The sequence below is a fragment of the Coptis chinensis genome, chromosome 2 (assembly GCF_015680905.1).
Source record: "Coptis chinensis isolate HL-2020 chromosome 2, ASM1568090v1, whole genome shotgun sequence".
NCBI lineage: Eukaryota > Viridiplantae > Streptophyta > Magnoliopsida > Ranunculales > Ranunculaceae > Coptis > Coptis chinensis.
Window position 1 is genome coordinate 67738332 of NC_141457.1, and position 8087 is coordinate 67746418.

Here is an 8087-nt window from a genome sequence, read left to right on the forward strand (position 1 = left end):
GGCTAGGTTAAATAGAGGGAAGATCAAAGCTTTTGAGAAGGGCTTACCCTCCATCTAGATGTTCCTTGAAAATTTGGTCAAATGCCCGACAAAGTTCCAAGATAGTATATAAATGAGCCCCGCAAGGTAAAGTTCCAAGAAAGTGAAATGTACCGGAAAAAGACAAACTCGCAGCCTTGCTCGAAGCTCTTCAATCTCTTTCTTTTGCCGCTTCAAAGAAAGCCATCCGTCAAAAATCTGCAAAAGAAAAGAATGATAGGAGTTGTTACCAAAATCACTATAAAATCTCACCACACCAACTCAAGCCATGCACATGTTCTATCTCTATTATATTTTTGAGAGTGAAATTCATAAGAATAAGAGTTGGAGACTTTAAGAGGTCCCAAAGAAAAGAAGAAAATGCAAACAATGAAAGATAAAGTGCAGAAAGACCTCATTCACATGTGCACGCTTTGTAACACGTAACGCTTCTACTTGCAAACCGAAGACTACTTTTTGTTTCATCAGCATGAATCTGCAATCACATGGCAAATAGTATAAGCATAGAGTTGCCCAAATATATTTATCTTACATTATGCAGGGAAACTAGTAAGAACCATAGTAAATTTAGAAAAGACTACCCGTGCAAGGGTTATATTACATATGATTGCAGTTTTGCATTTCCACCAAGGGAAGGTTGCAAAATCTTGGCGTCGGCTTGTTTGTTGTCACGATATATGGGACATGTCCCCTACATCGATGGTAAAGAATGTAAGGAAATAGAAGATAAATCCCAATAAATCTATGTGTTAGAACAACTGAATAAAACCTACCCTTGGCTCTCAACACCTTCACTTAGCTTCTTTATCACAGTCCCAAGTGTCATCAGGCTTTTATTTATATGAGATCCCTCTTTCAAGCGCATCTTCAAAGACTGATCTTAGCAAAGACGCTCTGAACCAAATTAGGTCAACTAAATTCTACAAACAAGATTTATTACGACTAACAGAATATTGAAAACACGAATAAGTATGTTAAGATGTCCCACACGAATAAAGTACATGGAATGGTTCAGAAATTTATTCCGAACGAAATTTAAGAGGATCGTTTTAGTAGATATGTACCACAACCGAAACACGAACAGCATCGCAGGAGGCCCCAACATTGTCATCTTCTCGTTTTAACCCGGCTCTCAATAATCTGCGGTTTACCAAATTGGAGAATATAAACAAAATAAGAAGTAATTAAGTTTGAGAAATTTGGTAAATGCAGTGTGTACAGTACCAACAAAGATATCGTAAATCACGCCATACCATTCAAAAAATTGTGTGAGACCTACTACTATAAACATTCATATTAGTCTCGCCAATGTGTCGATGAGCTGCAAAGAGGAATATATAGTTTGAATGTAGACTATTGGTTCAGTTCACTCTATTGGTTCCGTAAGGAGACAATATAGAGACGGAAAATTATATAATGCACTTGACGGAGAAACGTAAAAAGATGGCTTAAAATCATCTTCTTTCTAAACCAACGATTCATGCAATGAAGCGAACACCGGTAAAGGAACACATTTAGACTCCCCCTCCTCTCTCACACACACACACACACAAGTATTTTATGCCCGTCCAATTGAACTGAACTAAGATGCTAAACCGCAGCCATATTCAAAAGATGATGAGACTTCTTAAACCGATACATAGCCCAAATATTTAAGATACTACAATTAGGTACATCTTGGATCAACGAAAGGCTGCAAGAAATATTCTCATCTTACAAGTTGGAAGGTAAGTCCCAGCCCGCGCCCGATACCTAGGTAGTTCATCACCATAACGACTGATATACAATCGGGTTTGGCCTATTGGAACCAGGCTGAAATGGTGCAAATGAACAACGACTCAAAATCAAAACTAGCAGAGCTAGCAATTTAGTGATTCAAATAATAATTTCCACAGTTACAAGCCACAACAATGACTTACCTATGAAGTCAGTAGTAGTAGCAAAGAAGAAGTGGTCGTATTTGTGTAGAAGAACATATTCTCCAATGTTTGGGCAAGAGTCTCGTAACAGAACATGCATGATTTAAATCCACCTTCCTCCCAATTGGTACTCCATCCATGTTAACCTTGACAAACAGAGAACTCCCAAGATGACCTTTCTTCCGAACATTGCCATTGTTGTTGTTTCTTTCATCGATTTCTTGTAACATCCTTATTTTTATTAGTCTCAATGACCATTTTGTCTTCATCGATCGAGGAATTCTTGGTTTGATTAACCAAGCCGTTAATCCTATAAGTCCTAATAGGTGGCCACCCCACAACCTGACCGCTACCAACAAATTAAGAGTCTTTAATATTGTAATACTAGTAATTCCAATAGACCCTAAAAAAGTCCATTCAAACACCAAAAATAGGAAATTTCGACAGCAAAAACAAAACAAAAATAAAAATAAATTATTATATCTTATCAACCAATATTGTCTCTATATTTTCCCATTTAGCATCAATAAGTACAACTGTACTACCAATTTGATCGCCAAAAAACACACAAAAACAAATGAGGAAGAGAAAGACGGGAAGAACAATAATATTTCTCCAAACTCCATCAAATCAAGAACCCGCTGCAGGCGGCAACAATCTCTTCCTTCAATCCAAAGAACAAATATCCCCTCTTGGGAAGAATATAATCAATCACCAATGTTAACTATTATTCAAAGATATATGTAATACCGATTCATTTACTAAATTAGGAGATAGGTACCTCGAGGTTTTCATGAATCTGTAATTTTCGATGTTCAGGAGCTAACAAGTCGTTGATCTCCTCAGTGTATCTGCGGTCTCTTTATTTTTTTATTTCTCGGCTAGGACAATGCCCAAAATATCGCCCATATATCGGAGATATATCCGATATATCTCGTTTTTTTTGGTACACCGATATAGAAATATTCGATATATCTCAACCGAATATTGAATTATTTTTTCCCAATATATATCGCAATTTCGATATAATGATATATATCGACCGATATATACGATATTTCGATATAAAGTATTGACTTTGACCGATATATTGTGACGGTATTTCCAATATAATCGGCGATATTTTTCGATATATCAACATACAAAACAAAATTTTTGACTAGTCAACAAAAAATAGATATCTCCGATATTTACGATATATTCGATATATATCGATTTTTAGGTACATCGAAATATTCACCGAATTCAATATTTTGGACCTTGGTCTAGCAAACCAATCAATAATTATATTTCATTTCTATTTAACCTTTTTTTTTCGATTGTTTTTCTAACTAATTAACTTAATAATTAATAGGTATATCATTAATAACACTTCGAAGTCACATCACAAGTGATTTCAAAAACTTGGCAAAATCACTCTTAAAGTGATGTTGAATACATAGATATTACATCACTTTATAAGTGACACGGTGAGTAACAACACTTTTAAAGTGATGTTGAATACATAGATATTACATCACTTTATAAGTGATAATGCGAAAGTGACGAAAAGTGTTACTATATCACTATCATGACATCACTTATTAAAATGATGTTGTACAACTCTACTAAATCAGTCTTTTAAATAAGTGATGTTAAAAAAAGATTGTGATAATTATTACATCACATGTTGAGAAAAGTGATGTCATAGTTTTCATATGACATCACTTCACTGAAAGTGATCTAAAATTAGTGATGTCATATGTCATATTTGTTGTAGTGATGGAGGGAAAAGAAGTCAAACAAGTCAAAAAGGAGTCACTGGGAATTACAGCTAAAGGCCTAAGGCAAAAATGTCATATTTGTCTCCATAAGTGCCAAGCCTAATGGGACTCTAAAAGAGGATAATAATTGAATTAGAAGAGCCTTAAATCTGATCACAAAGCCTTAATTTCGACTTCAAAGGAATAGAAGATCAACATGGAAAAGAAGTCAGAGTTTCACAAGAATTAGGAAACCGAAGTCGCTGCGTCGCAAAATTGGAAATCGCCTGCAGAACAAAGTGGGCCACGTCCAACTTTGGTCCAACCAAATTTAACTTTTCCAAGATTGCTTCTAGAAAGATTACAGAGAGTTTGACACCAAATAAACATAGGATTCGGATCTCTATCCAGACGAGCATGTAAGCCAATATATAAGGCACAAAAACCTCAGTTTACATCATCTAGGAAATTTAGTGTTTGCATCTTAGATCTAGAATTAAGAGAGAAGAAAGTTCAGACCTTTTCACCATTAATAGATATAAAGATTATTCCTTTTCATATTGTGTTCATAGCATAGTATGAGGGGCTAATCTCCCTTCTCTTGGGAGGGGAGATGAAGCCTTTTTCGTATGTTTTAGTTTAGTTCTTCTTCTATCATGTTTTAGTTTAAATCCCTCATTGAGTTTCTTCTTATTCGTCCATTGATCTAACGCTCCTGTGGAGGTTAGGAGGTCTTAGGGTAATTCAAGATTGTGTAAAGCCAAATACCACAAACCCTATATTCTTTTCTTCTAGTTTTTAGTGTTCTAGTATGATGATTGGATTCTTTATGGCACCTCAATTAGTTGTATGGTTAATACCACATGTGGATTTTCCATGGCACCTAGAGTTGTATATTGAATGCCACTTAAAGCACAATTTGGTTTGATAGAAGATATCATTGGAGATTGAAGAAGTATTTGATGGAAAGATAGAAAGCTCGTTGAAAGCCACATATTATCATCATGGTTATGAGCATAAGGTTTGTAGGTATGGTGAGTTTCTATTGATGATTTATATTAAGCATGATAGATAGATCTATTAGACTAATTCTATGATTTTGGTGGATTCATCTCTCCCAAGATATTCTTTCTCTTGATTCATATACATATATTTAATTTAGTTTATTTTATGCATAGTTTAAATCTCAAATCAAATCAACTATATATTAATTATTACTTAGCCACATCTTTTACTTGAATCCATTAGAGTAATTTAGATTAGAAATTTCTATCATCATCACTTAATTATTTAAAGTAGGATTGATACCTTGCTAGCCACTATACTAATCAATATTTAATAGGCTAAGTATGATTTGCAAAAGATACGTAACACAAACAACGACATAAATATTCAAGCACGCAACACGTAATTATTTATATGTCGTTGTCTGTGTTACGTATCTTTTGCAAATCTTACTTAGCCTAATATATATTGATTAGTATAGTGGCTAGCAAGGTATCAATCCTACTCTAAATAACTAAGTGATGATAATAGAAATTCCTAATCGAAATTACTCTAATGGATGCAAGTAAAAGATGTGGCTAAGTAATGCAGAATATATAGTTGATTTGGTTTGAGATTTAAACTATGCATAAAATAAACTAAATTAAATATATGAATATGAATCAAGAGAGAGAATATCTTGGGAAAGATGAATCCACCAAATTCATAGAATTAGTCTAATAGATCTATCTATCATGCTTAATATGAATCACCAATAGAAACTCACCATACCTACAAACCTTATGCTCATAACCATGATGATAATATGTGGCTTTCAACGTGCTTTCTATCTTTCCATCAAGTACTTCTTCAATCTCTAATGATATCTTCTATCTAACCAAATTGTGCTTTAAGTGGCATTCAATATACAACTCTAGGTGCCATGGAAAATCGACATGTGGCATTAACCATACAACTAATTGAGGTGCCATAAAGAATCCAATCATCACACTAGAACACTAAAAACTTGAAGAAAAGAATCTACGGTTTGTGGTATTTGGCTCTACACAATCTTGGATTACCCTAAGACCTCCTAACCTCCACAGGAGCGTTAGATCAGTGGACGAATAAGAAGAAACTCAATGAGGGATTTAAACTAAAACATGATAGAAGAAGAACTAAACTAAAACATACGAAAAAGGCTTCATCTCCCCTCCCAAGAGAAGGGAGATTAGCCCCTCATATTATGCTATGAACACAATATGAAAAGGAATAATCTTTATAGCTATTAATTGTGTAAAGGTCTGAACTTTCTTCTCTCTTAATTCTAGATCTAAGATACAAACACTAAATTTCCTAGATGATGTAAACCGAGGTTTTGTGCCTTATATATCAAGCTTACATGCTCGCCCGATAGAGATCCGAATCCTATGTTTATTTGGTGTCAAACTCTCTGTAATCTTTCTAGAAGCAATCCTAGAAAAGTTAAATTTGGTTGGACCAGAGTTGGACGTGGCCACCTTTTCCCTGCAGGCTATTTCCCAAGCTGCAGCTTCTGACAGCTTTCAGTTTCCTAATTCTTGTGAAACTCTGACTTCTTTTCCATGTCGATTTTATCTTCCTATAAAGTCGAAATTAAGGCTTTAAGATCAGATTGAAGACCCTTCTAACTCAATTATTATCCTCTTTTAGAGTCCCATTAGGCTTGGCACTTATGGAGACAAATATGACATTTTTGCCCTAGGCCTTTAGCTGTAATTCCCAGTGACTCCTTTTTTACTTGTTTGACTTCTTTTCCCTCCATATTTCATATTTAGGTTCTTTGACCTACAAAAACTCAAATTGCATAATATTAAAATATTTAAATATAAAATTGAGACTAACATACACATTATTGGGGTTATAAATCATTACTTTTGAGCACTTATTACAACCCCCAACTAGTATTGTGCTAGTCTCTTAGCAAATATATGATATACTAAAGAAGTGTTCAAAGCTAACAATACTAATTAAATAATAAACTAACTCACTTTCCCAGGCATCGCGGTTGCATTTACCAGATGCAACAAGGCCTTAAACCTTTAAGTTACCCTTAAAGGACGAGTTATAGCCTCGTGAGGGTTTTCAGTTGATATACCCACAAAATCAATTTTACATATGAACTATGGTGAAATCTAGAGAAAACAACTTTTTCAGTTAAAATGTCTAAATCAAAAAGTTATTAATTATCATACCCATGATCATAAAACATTAGGCTAAGGTTCTATTCATAAAGATAGAAAAGACTGACTAATCATCCTAACTAGAGCTTATTCATTTTTAACCATTTTGATTCCTTTCTCTTTTCCAAGCAACGGAATTTCTATCTCACCTTTGGATTAGTATTTCGACTTCAAATCTCACCATTTCATACACTCACAAGGAAATCTCTCTCAGATAAGTTTTCTATTTTACCTCTATATGCAGGGAAATTAGTAAAAAATAGAGCATCCCACATATTTAGTCAGAAAGACGGAAATTTGCAAATATATAAATAAAGTCTCATGGAAAGAATGTCAATCACATTTGAAGTGTCGGGTCCTTCACTTTAGCATCCTCTCACCTATTGTACACTTCATATCATACTTTAGTGATAAGTCTGGGTATTAAAACAGGGCTTAGGACAAATTAAAAAGAAAAGGGTAAAAATAATTCAAAAATTTCTGAGAATATACTAAAGACTTTGTGCTTTTGACCTTCTTGGAAATTTTCTTCACTTGTAGACTGCAACACTTGAACTCTATCACTACTTTTGCTCAATTATTTATATTTCTTTTTTCTTTTTTTTTTTTTTTTTTTTTTTTTTGAGCAAAAGGAATGATTTTCTTCATTTGACTTTGGTAAAATTTCCTTCAAAATCTTCTTCGTTCTAGCTTTCTCTTTAGTTCTTTAGAAATCCTCAGAAATATGGATAAGGCTAATAATATGGGATATACTCCTTATCTGGAGTTGGGTTTAAGATGATTGGTTTAAGAATAAAAGGTTTAATATATAAGGCTCAAAAGTGGTTAATATGATAATCCTACTAGGTGGGATAAAGGCTGATTGGTTCACTACTTGACTTATCAGTATGATATTCCGCTTTGAATAGACTGCAAGACCTAATGGCTATCTCCCCAGTTGATGCCACCTCGTGATTGACCAAATCAAGAATAAATGAGACTACACAACGAATATAAGCACTGAAAAATGGTTGAGTCAACTTGGACTCAGATTTTACGTAAAGACTCTCCAAGAAATTAAAATTGAAAGGCTCAAGTCTCACAGGTCAAGTCTATATACTTATCATCTAGTTTGGTAGAAGTTTATGTTGCTTTTTCATTTGAAATTCCTCTAGTGCTGTATTATATGAACTTACTCTAGA